At 50.1% G+C, this 12,197-nt stretch overlaps 1 non-coding gene across 1 annotated transcript; it reads left to right on the top strand.

Moving 5' to 3' along the window:
* The first annotated feature begins 115 nt into the window (after nucleotides 1-115).
* On the top strand, nucleotides 116-188 carry TRNAK-CUU (transfer RNA lysine (anticodon CUU)). Its single transcript has one exon. It is a non-coding gene; the product is annotated as a tRNA-Lys (tRNA).
* The last annotated feature ends 12,009 nt before the right edge of the window (nucleotides 189-12,197 follow it).

The raw sequence follows: 12,197 nt of genomic DNA, 5'->3' as shown, positions 1-12,197 counted from the left end.
TCCAGAGGAAGGGGTGTAGTATGACAAAAAACAAAAAGCACCATTACTTACGGGCGGAGCGACGTCAAATGCTGCGTACCTACAAGTCCATGACTGAAAACTGAATATTTCAACAGCCCGGCTAGCTCAGTCGGTAGAGCATGAGACTCTTAATCTCAGGGTCGTGGGTTCGAGCCCCACGTTGGGCGCAAATTTTTTTCTTTTATAATGTTATTATATTTTTTTTTATTATTATTATGATTCAAATATGACTTTTGTATATGTTGTGTACAGAAATCCAGTACCTGTGGATTTGGTGCAAATCTCACAATTGGGAAATGCAATGTAATTATTCTTGTAGATCCTGAAGTGATTTAAAGGGAGGGATATGGCTGTTTCCTTTTAGGGCCCGCTTCCACTGGAGCGGTTTCTGCTCCGAATCTGCAGAGTTTCCCTGCACACAAATCGCACGGGAAAACTCTGCCATAGGAAACTATGGTGCCGCCAGCCGAATCACTTGCACTAGCGATTCGGCCGAAACGGCCCACAGTTTTCGCGCGGGAGGCTGCGAATCCCATAGCCGTGCATGGCACGGCTTCTGGGATTCGCCTGCGATCCCGCACACCCGGAAGTGCCGCCGTGTGTCTCACTGACGCGTGCAGCACAAGTGGAAACTGCCCCTTAAAGGGGTTCTGTGGGGGTTGTGGAAGAGAAAACCTGCCACTTACCTTGGGCTTCTATGAGCCCCATGCAGCGGCAATGTCCCACGACGTCCTGCTCCCATCCGCCGTTCCCCGCAGCCGGCACCGGGCTATTATTCGTCTGACATACAGACGAATAATGCGCGTTGCCGTGCCTCCGCTCGCGTCATCTGAGGCTTACTGCGCAGGCGCAGTACAACGGAGCCTTGTACTGCGCTTGCGCAGTAAGCTTCCGATAACGCAAGCGGAAGCGAGCGGGTGCGCGGCCACTCTAGCTCAGCCGCAGTTGGATCCCATGCCGCTTAGACCGGGGCCGGCGGCGGAGAACGGCAGATGGGAGGAGGACGGCGTGAGACATTACCGCTGCACGGGGCTGATAGAAGCCCAAGGTAAGTGTCCGTTTTTCTCTTCCACAACCCCCCACAGAACTCCTTTAAGCAATACCAGTTACCAAGCAGTCCTGCTGATCTCTTTGGCTGCAGTAGTGGCTGAATCACACACCTGCAACAAGCATGCAGCTAATCCAGTCTGACTACAGTCAGAGCACCTGATCTGCATGCTTAATCAGGGGCTGTGGTTGAAAGTATTAGACACAGGATCAGCAGGAGAGACAGGCAACTGGTATTATTTTAAAAGGAAAAATCCATATCCTTCTCAGTTTAGGTTCCCTTTAATGGGCTCTATTCATAAAAGGTTACCGCAAGTTTTCCGCTCAAAACAGCGGATTTTCCCGTCCATTTATCCAAGTGGGCATTCATAAAAGCTGTTCTCGCATGAAAATCTACAATCCCCCAGCAGAGCGAGAAATTTCCGCCTTCTACAGTGTTTTTCTAGATTTATCTAGAAAAAAGTAACAAAATGGCCATTCATAAAGATTAGAGGAAGCGGTATGTGGACGGGAAATACCGCTTCCTCTGATTTTGCGGATTACATACAAGTGAATGGGACAGACCTCCCAGAGAGAGCAGTGCACGGAGGGACTCTGCCGGCTGAAGTGTTTCCGCATGCCTTCCGACAGCTTACCGCCAGCCTTCAGCGGGAGATCTCCGCTCTTGCATCGCAGCTGGCAACATTTTTTTGAATGACCACCCAGAAGTCTAAAATACCGCTGCGGTATTTTCCCTCCAGGAGTTTTTTCGCCACAACTTTTTTATGAATAGAGCCCAATAACTGGTTTTAGCTGAGTGGTTATTGCTCTGTCAACATAATACTCTCATAGATATGAATCAGCGATGCACCAGTCTTTCTATAATTTAAAGGGAACCTGAGAGGAGTATAAAATAAGTATTTATACTTACCTGGGGCTTCCTCTAGCCCCATGTACTCGGTTCCCTCGCCGTCCTTCCGTGCCGTTCCATTTTTCAGCAATATTTTTCGGTAGGGAGCCTTCAGTCGCACCAGCTGGGCTGCACTGCGCATGCTTGTCAGGCCATTTTTTCTAAAATGGTCCACTGCAGCTACAACACAGCACACAAGTGATTCCCCCTTTTCTCCCCACCAACAGAGCTTTCTGTTGGTGGGGTCTGATCTCCTCCCACAGATGTTTATTCGGTACTTATCCGTTAGCCGGGCGCATCCTCTAGGTGGCGACAAAACTCCACCAGAGTTACATCTTTCCCTACTATCCATGTCGGCCTGGAGGGGGAATAGTAATTAGCGCCACCTGCCGGATGCGCCCGGCTAACGGATAAGTACCGTTTATTCTTTTACTAATATATATCTTATTTTTTTTTTGTAATAAGTATGTGTTAATAAGTATGTGTATATTTTCTTTTTATTTTGCCCACCCTCCGTCCCTCCCTCCCCTGGCCAGCCTATCACAGCGATCACTGCCGATCACTCTTGTGTCCCACAGGACGACAGCTGTGTTACACAGCTGTCCCCAGTACAGCGCTTCTGTAGATCAGTAGATCTCTAGCGCTGTACATGCTAATTAGACGGCGGCAATCACCGATGGGAGACTGAAGGCGGAGCTCCACCTACCAAGCAGGAGATGCGCGCATAGCGTGCGCGCGATCTCCTGCAAATGCGAGCCCCAGGACTTTACATCAGCGTGACGTGGTCAGGAAGAAGTTAAAGTGTATTTGTGTTTTGAACTTGTGAGGACTGGGCATGTGTGAGTAAGGTCTGCACATGCCTAGTAGATCGAAGCCACTGGACAGTTCTTTTCCTCCATGCCTGAGCATTTTGTTCTGCTGGAAATGCGCACACCTAACTCGCACATGCCCGGTCCAGATATGCTTGGACGCATTAGCGGGCAGAAGAAACCCATTTGACAAATATGGTGAAATGGATATAGAGTAGGGGTGTCAAATTTTGCCCGAATAGTAATTATATTTGGCCCTTTCGAGGGTAAATGTGTATTTGTATTGCAGCTGGCCCGGTGCTCCCCTTGTGTGTCCCAAGTATCTACAGAGCTGTGCAGCGGTAGTCATGTCTCACCTTCTCAATGATATATATTCACTGTTTATTCATTCATTGTTTTTAACCTATTCCCTCAAAGATTATGTTTGTACCGTGATTTGGGAAATTTTTGTGATGTTACAGATATTTGTCTGATCAAAAATAGAAAAATGACCAGCACTGGCCGTTTCTTAACCCTCCTGGCGGTTTATTAAAATCCGCCAGGGGGCAGCACAGCTGTTTTTTTTTTTTTTTTTTTTTTTTTAATATCATGTAGCGAGACAAGGTCCTGCTACATGATAGCCACTGCTCAGCGGCATCCCCCCAGCCCCTCCGATCGCTTCCGGCAATCGGAGATCAGGAGATCCCGTTCAAAGAACGGGATCTCCTGGAGGGCGTCCTCGACGTCGTGACATCAAAGGGGACTCCGATCCACCCCTCAGCGCTGCCTGGCACTGATTGGCCAGGCAGCGCACAGGGTCTTGGGGGGGCGGCTGCGGCGCGACGGATAGTGGCGGAGCGGCAGGGAGCGGCGACGATCGGATTGCACACGTGTAGCATGTAGCAAAAGAAAACATTATGCAAATTGGCCCAGCGGGGCCTGAGCGTTGCCTTCCGGTGGCATAGCCCGAGCGCAGCTCGGGCTTACCGCCAGGAGGGTTTTTTAAAGGATACCTGAGATGACATGTGACATGATGAGATAGACATGAGTATGTACAGTGCCTAGCACACAAATAACTATGCTGTGTTCCTTTTTCCTTTCTCTGCCTGAAAGAGTTAAATATCAGCTATGTAAGTGGCTGACTCAGTCCTGACTCAGACAGGAAGTCACTACAGTGTGACCCTCGCTGATAAGAAATTCCAACTATAAAACACTTTCCTAGCAGAAAATGGCTTCTGAGAGCAGGAAAGAGATAAAAAGAATCAATAGTTCATAGATTTTAGCTCTGGCATGCTTCAATTAATGTGTAATTGAGCAAAAACGATAAAACACTTAAAACTTAGATTTAAACATAAAATAAAACTGTGGAATATCTTAAAAAGTCATTTTTAGGGGAAGGAAGATAGATACAATCATGTATTTCATTAGGTTTTTTTCCGCCTCAAGTGTCCTTTAACCTCCCTGGCGGTACAATAAATCCACCAGGGGGCAGCGCAGCACTTTAAAAAAATGTTTTTTTTTTAAAGCATGTAGCTAGCTTAGCGCTAGCTACATGCTTCCCCCCTCCCTTTGCTATCCCTCCCACCCCTCCGATCACCGCCGGCGCTTTTACCCTGCAGGGAATCCCGTTCTGAACACGCAAAGTGCTAGCTGCGTGTAGCAAAAAAAATGTATGTAAATCGGCCCAGCAGGGCCTGAGCGGCACCCTCCGGTGGCTTACCCCGTGTCCAGCACGGGGTTACCGCTAAAGAGGTTACAAAAGCAGGTATTTATTCACAAGAACATGTGAACATAATGTAGCCAGAAACATCCGAAAGCCTCAAGGATGTAATTATAGCTCAATGGTATTCATAGCTCTTAGCTGCATAAAGATAGCTATTATTTGACAAAGAACGGTTTATCTGTTCGAAACGGTAACTGTCCGTTGTGTGGGCAGATCGGGCAGCAATGGAGGCATAACCCATATCTTGATGACATCTTCAGCCATCTTTATGCAGCTAAGAGCTATGAATACCATTGAGCTATAATTACATCCTTGAGGCTTTCGGATGTTTCTGGCTACATTTTGTTCACATGTTCTGGTGAATAAATACCTGCTTTTTTAAGAAACGGCCAGTGCTGGTCATTTTTCTATTTTTGAACTATGCTAAGTCTGTGCTAGCCACACGGACTAGACCTGGCATGACCAACTAAGCAAGAAAGGTGTGCTGTCTGAGAAGTACGAAGATATTGATCTGATTATATATTACATGGGGAGTCTTTTTCTTCATTTGAGTGATATACAGTATATTCACCATCTACAGCGGGCGCTTGCTCTACTTACTGGTACTCCTCTTGCACATCACATGATTACAGACCACAAGATGGATGGGTGGACATTGTTGAAGCCCTGAGGAGGTGAGACAAGCATAACTACTGCTGTGCCACTACTCTGAATATATTGAGTCTGGGGGTGCACAGGACAAGGGACCATTAGATCACCAGGGAAGCGATATGGTGGAGGGAGGGGTCAATAGACACCAGGGAATTGTATAGGGGAAGAAGGGGTGATCACTAGACACCAGGGAACTGTATAGGGGAGGGAGGGGGGATCACTAGATCACCAGGGATGCTATATTGGGGGTGGAGGGTGGGAAGCACTAGACCAGCAGGGAAGCCATATGGTGGAGGAAGGGGGTCACTAGACATCAGAAAACTGTATAGGGGAGCAATGGGGCACTCTAAGCACCAGGGAACAGTATAAAGGAGGGAGGTGACCATTAGACATCAATGTTGACCCGCGACTTGGTCCCAGTTTTCAGATTCAGCCCACTGTTTATTTGTGTTTGAACCTCCTGGTACAGAGGGACCCTGGGCTGGCTTTGGGAGGATCCGGGAAGCCTCTGGACCATCCACAGAAGAGTGTAATCTCACCTCTCCAGCTGATACGCTCCAGCCTCCCTTCCTGATGATGCCTTTTCTGCGCGCCCAGCAGGCATGTACATTCTTATGTAACATGGCAGCGGGTTACAGGACCAGAGATGCTGAAGGGAGCCATGGAAATAGAAGGGTGCTCTAAGGTACCCTGACCAGACGTCCCATTTTATCTTGGACACGTCCCAGGTTCAGGGTCCCCTGTCCCAGGCTGCAATGTGTCCCAGGTTATGTCCCACTTTTGGCCGCTGGGTGTCCCAGGCATGAGACTCTGTGGCCGCATGAGGTAATGTTTGCCTCATTTACCATTTGCGGAGTCAGAGTAATGGTTTTCTGCTGCATTTCATGGGTCAGAGATAAAGCTAGTTGCATTTCATGTGTCAGAGGTAACTGTAGTTGCATTTCATTTGTCAGAGGTTGCTGCAGTTATTATTTGATGGCCATAGAGACTGCATTTGCTTTTGGGGTTATTGTTGCAGCATTTGTCGTTTTGGGGGCTCAGAATTATTAAATGGTATGCTAATACTGTAGCATTAACAGTTTCTGCAGATTTTGCAGACAATCCAATCCCACTATAGTCATAGTCTGATGTCCTACAATATTATTATGTATTTATATAGCACTGGCATCTAAGGCAGCACTTTACAGAGAATGTAGTCATGTCCTTGGCAGAGCTAACAATCTAATCCCGCAAATAGTCAATATATACAGACAATTATTAAAATCACAGTTATTAAGACAGTAATAGCCAGTATAAAAAATAAAAGAAGGGAGAAAAATACTTAGTTCCGGGAAAGATGTCCTTTTTGTGGGAAAAACAGAGTTCTGGGTTTCAATCAAAGTTCAGAGTTCAGACCAGGTGGATGCCAGCATATCCTCAAGCTGGCACCGATGAGTTCAAGATGTTTTCAGGGTGGAGGACACTGAGTTTGGCTCCTCTGCCATTCTTTTGCCCCTGATTCAGTAGGAGGGAGTGAGGGCGGGGAGCCACACACCCCCTTAGAAGATGAGATGAGCCCTCCCCTTGTCCTGGGGACTAGAAATCATATCTACCCATATATGGGCTCTATCTCACAGAACCGTACAGGTCAGGGCAGATTTATTAACATTTTCAGGTCTGTCTCAATTTACCCAGCGCCCTGATACCAGACATGAGGGGTGGGACGGTGGGACCCCTGTGGTATCATCAGGGCACTTTCAAACTGCCTAACTGGCAGTCCTTACCTCAGAATGTTCTGAAACTTCCTCAGAACCAGCCCCGGGGCTCATGCTACACTTCCCCCACGTTTGGCGAAGCTGCCATCTCAGGAACCCCAGAAATATGACAGATCTGGGAAGTTATGGATTATGCTATGAGACTCAGGTTTATTCAGGATGTGTTCTAGCTGCTAACAGCTGACTTCCCTTTGATCTTTACCAGTGAGCAAGGTGTCAAGACCTCCCGGAGATTCGTAGCCTGCCTGGCTGCACCTAGGCATCCTGATCACCCTTTGGTTAATTAACATCTAAATGAGATCAGCTAGGTGTCACCTGGTTCCCAGACCAGAAAGGGAAATTGTGCCTTCCACAGGGAAGATGTTCAAGCTAATTAACACCTCCCCCCCCCCCCCCCAGGCTTCCACTCAGCTAAGACAGATCCCCCAGCTGTTCCTAGGCAGAGGGATACGACACATCAAATCTTGGTTCTATTGATCTGAAGCGCAATCGATGCAGGGAATCGAGTGCGATCGTTCTTTTCTTCACGGGCGGTTCCAGGACGCGCCTGCGGCCCCGCAACCGTCCGTGACAGCCCTCCCCCTTGTCTGCGGCTTAGCCACCCATCCGCAAGATGTGTGGCGGCGCCGCTAACCTGGCTGACGGGCCTCGAGTTGCCGGTACGGCGGGAAAACCTATTGGAGCCTGCGGCTCGGTTCCCCTGGACCGGTCGCGGTCTGCTACCCTCAGGGTTGACCCGACATGGACCGTTCTGGACAGGGCGTCTGCGCCACTGCAGTCGGACGTAGTGTCTGCCGGGACTGCTGACAACGGGCAGTGGGTTGGTTAGGTCAACAGCCAGCCCACGCAGGGTTCCCCTGCTAAGTGGCTGTGGACCTAAGGGAACCCCGCGGGAATCCCTGGACCTTCCCAGCTCCTGACAGACGGCACATGCCCTGCAGTAGTTTGCTACATCCCTGTTCATCCGGGGCCAATAAAACTGGTTCCGAATACCGGCAAGTGTCTTGCGGACACCCGAGTGCCCTGTCAGAGGATTACCATGTGCGGATTTCAGCACATGTCCCCTGAACGCACTCGGGACCACAAGCCATTTGGTATTCGCGTGGGATCTACCTGTAGGGGGCTGTACAGACTCACTGGACAGTCTCCCACCTTCCCAGTACACCTTGAAAGCGGCCCCGTCTGCGAGGGGCTCAGCGGCTTGCTGCCTGAGCATCTCCAGGCTTGGGTCGCTTTGTAGTGCTGCTGTGAGTACAGCGCTGTCAGTTTCAGCCAACTGGCTCATGTCACACGAGGCCAGCGGCTGAAAGGTCTCATCCCTGCGGTCAGAGGAGGGGGAGGAGGCCAGAACCCCCTCCACCTGTTCTGAGCTCGGGTTCTGAGCAGTGCAGCTGCGCGGTACTGCTAGCACAGGTACACTGTCAGAATGGCACAGACGGACATTACTCAAATCATCATTGCATGCAGTAATGACATTGACAGGTATAGACATTTTTTCATTACAGACAGGTTGTACAGTAAACTCAGGTACAGTTACAGCATCATCACAACAGACAGTCTGTACATCAAACTCAGGTGCCTTTGAAGCAGGCACTATTGAACCTGGTACCCTTGAACTGGGCACATTCAACCCACCTCCCCCTGGTGCTCCCCCAAGTGTATAAAGTACCTGGTGGTGGGTGGAGAGTCCGTCTCCTTCCGTGAGCGACAAGGCGGTCGTGGCAGGTTCATAGTAGGACACAAGCTTGCCCAAATCAGTCCCCAGCAACACAGGGACTGGGAGATCCTTCATAACCCCAACAACCCTTTCTTGGATTCCTCCTACTCCCCAATCCAGCTCCACTCTTGCGTGGGCTATGTGAAAAAGGGTGCCCTCTACTCCAGTAAGGGCAAGGGATCGGCTGGAGCTGATGCTCTCCTTTGGCACAAGGTGTGAGTGAACTAACGTGATGTCAGCTCCGGTGTCTCGAAATCCGGTGACAACTTTGCCGTTCACTCTAACAAGTTGCTGCTGGTCGGTTCGGTCGCGGATTTCCTTTCCGCGGGCAAACAGGACAAAATCTGATGATCCAGGCTGTGGTTCGCTGGCGGGTTGCCTCTGCTGTGGGTGAGGTACAGGGGATACAGATGATCCAGGGGCTGGTGGTGTCTGTCTCCGCTCCGGACAGTCGAATTTCATGTGTCCGGGCTGGCGGCAGTAGTGACAGGTGACCTCTCCAGGGGCTGCAGCCCTGGGTGCAGAAGCTGTGCTGGATGGCCTCTGTGGCTGACGGCTCACAGGGGCAGGAGGGTCTGCCGAGGTATTGGGCTGACCTCCTCTCCAGCTGGATGGGACAGTTCTGCGGGTATCAGCCACCCGGGTAGTTGCAAAAGTCTCAGCAAGGTCTGCAGCGACAGTGGCTGACGCAGGCTTGCGCTCCAACACAAATTGTCGTACATCAGCAGGGCAAATGTTCAGAAATTGTTCGAGGACTATCAAGTCCTCCAGGACGCCATAAGACCCTTTGGTGAGGCCTAGAGTCCACTGGCGGAGTGTGGTGAGCAAGCTGCTGACCACATCTCGGTACGAATCAGAAGACTTTTTCTGCCAGGCCCTGAACTTTTTGCGATAGGCTTCTGGCGTCAGCTGGTACTTAGTAATGATAGCGTCTTTTATAGCAGCATAATCATTATCCGTTTCCGCAGGCAATTCTGCGAAAGCATCAAGCGCTTTGTAGCGCAGCAAAGGTGTCAGATGTCTGGCCCACTGGTCTTGGGACAGACGATACTGACGGCAGGCTTTTTCAAAAGACCGCAAAAACAAGTCAATGTCTGTGTCCTTTTCAATATTAGCAAATTTAAATTTTGCACTTACGGGTGCTGCAGCTCCTTCAGCAGGGAGGCTGGGCGGTGAACTCCGGCTGGCCTGTTGCACTTTTGCCATGTTTAGCTCATGCTGTCGTTGGCGCTCCCGTTCTCGCTCAGCGGCATCCCTCTCCGCGTGGCGTTCAGCAGCAGCTTGCCGCTCCCGTTCCTCCCGCATTTGGCGCTCCTCACGCATGTACTGCAGGTACTTGTCCAGGTCAGTGTCCATCAGCTTTTGTAATGCATGCTGCATTAGCGGATCAGTACAAACGGACAGTCCAGTACTGGCCGGTTCCAGGCGAGTACTTTCCGAAACTCTGGGATTGGGGTCCATACTGACAGTCTCTGGCGTAACTGTTGCAACAGAGCCCGCAGGATGCTCAACCTCTGTACGCCTAGGATCTTCAGCCTCTGGTTCCCCTTGCCTTGAGTCAGATGGGGCAGCGTCTACCTCAGCAGACACATCCAGCTCCCGCGGTTGCTGGGTATCCCATTGAAACAAGTCATTTACCATGTCCTGTTTGTTCCTGCGGAGGGTGTCAATGCCCCGCAGCTGACAAAGATTTTCCAGGTCGGATACGGCCATGAGCTTGTAGTTCCCGGACATTTCCATGCCAAATAAAATAAAACTTTTGGGGAGGGGTACTGGCTACACAGTCTCTCTGTATATATAAAAAATATATTGCCTTCCAGCTACACCAACGAATTAGTTCGTTTCTCGATAGCGCTAGCGCTATCGCAGATACTTTCAGCACAACACAGGTCCCAACCGCTGCCTAACACTGTCACAGGAGCCCTAGTGGCTGACCGCACTTAGCCTTCTAAACGGTGCCAGCGCACAGATCGTGCGAACTCTGGTCGCAGTCAATGCGCAGGAACCGTTAAGAATTAGCCGCAGACAACTCAGAAGGGAGCCTGTGAGACACGGGTGATTACAACTTCACCCACTGGTTCAGAGTAAACTGCCACCACCGCGGTTACCATGGGACCGTGGAGCCCACTAACTGACTGACTAGTCCTGCGAATAAAACGGTTAAACACACAGTATTCTGTCTAGCCAACAACAAACAAACAGTAGCGTATCTTCAGAGACCCGGGATCAGTTCTGTGTGTGCTGATAAGCAGGGTAGCGGACAGTGAATGACTTGGAGAAAGTCGTTTATTCACGCAATATAAATAATTAATATATACAGACAATTATTAAAATCACAATTATTAAGACAGTAATAGCCAGTATAAAAAATAAAAGAAGGGAGAAAAATACTTAGTTCCGGGAAAGATGTCCTTTTTGTGGGAAAAACAGAGTTCTGGGTTTCAATCAAAGTTCAGAGTTCAGACCAGGTGGATGCCAGCATATCCTCAAGCTGGCACCGATGAGTTCAAGATGTTTTCAGGGTGGAGGACACTGAGTTTGGCTCCTCTGCCATTCTTATGCCCCTGATTCAGTAGGAGGGAGTGAGGGCGGGGAGCCACACACCCCCTTAGAAGATGAGATGAGCCCTCCCCTTGTCCTGGGGACTAGAAATCATATCTACCCATATATGGGCTCTATCTCACAGAACCGTACAGGTCAGGGCAGATTTATTAACATTTTCAGGTCTGTCTCGATTTACCCAGCGCCCTGATACCAGACATGAGGGGTGGGACCCCTGTGGTATCATCAGGGCACTTCCAAACTGCCTAACTGGCAGTCCTTACCTCAGAATGTTCTGAAACTTCCTCAGAACCAGCACCGGGGCTCATGCTACACTTCCCCCACGTTTGGCGAAGCTGCCATCTCAGGAACCCCAGAAATATGACAGATCTGGGAAGTTATGGATTATGCTATGAGACTCAGGTTTATTCAGGATGTGTTCTAGCTGCTAACAGCTGACTTCCCTTTGATCTTTACCAGTGAGCAAGGTGTCAAGACCTCCCGGAGATTCGTAGCCTGCCTGGCTGCACCTAGGCATCCTGATCACCCTTTGGTTAATTAACATCTAAATGAGATCAGCTAGGTGTCACCTGGTTCCCAGACCAGAAAGGGAAATTGTGCCTTCCACAGGGAAGATGTTCAAGCTAATTAACACCTCCCCCCCCCCCCCCAGGCTTCCACTCAGCTAAGACAGATCCCCCAGCTGTTCCTAGGCAGAGGGATACTACACATCAAATCTTGGTTCTATTGATCTGAAGCGCAATCGATGCAGGGAATCGAGTGCGATCGTTCTTTTCTTTACGGGCGGTTCCAGGACGCGCCTGCGGCCCCGCAACCGTCCGTAACAGCCCTCCCCCTTGTCTGCGGCTTAGCCACCCATCCGCAAGATGTGTGGCGGCGCCGCTAACCTGGCTGACGGGCCTCGAGTTGCCGGTACGGCGGGAAAACCTATTGGAGCTGTGGCTCGGTTCCCCTGGACCGGTCGCGGTCTGCTACCCTCAGGGTTGACCCGACATGGACCGTTCTGGACAGGGCGTTTGCGCCACTGCAGTCGGACGTGGTGTCT

The sequence above is a fragment of the Hyperolius riggenbachi genome, chromosome 8, assembly GCF_040937935.1.
Source record: "Hyperolius riggenbachi isolate aHypRig1 chromosome 8, aHypRig1.pri, whole genome shotgun sequence".
Taxonomy (NCBI): Eukaryota; Metazoa; Chordata; class Amphibia; order Anura; family Hyperoliidae; genus Hyperolius; species Hyperolius riggenbachi.
This window is presented reverse-complemented; position numbering and strand designations above follow the sequence as displayed.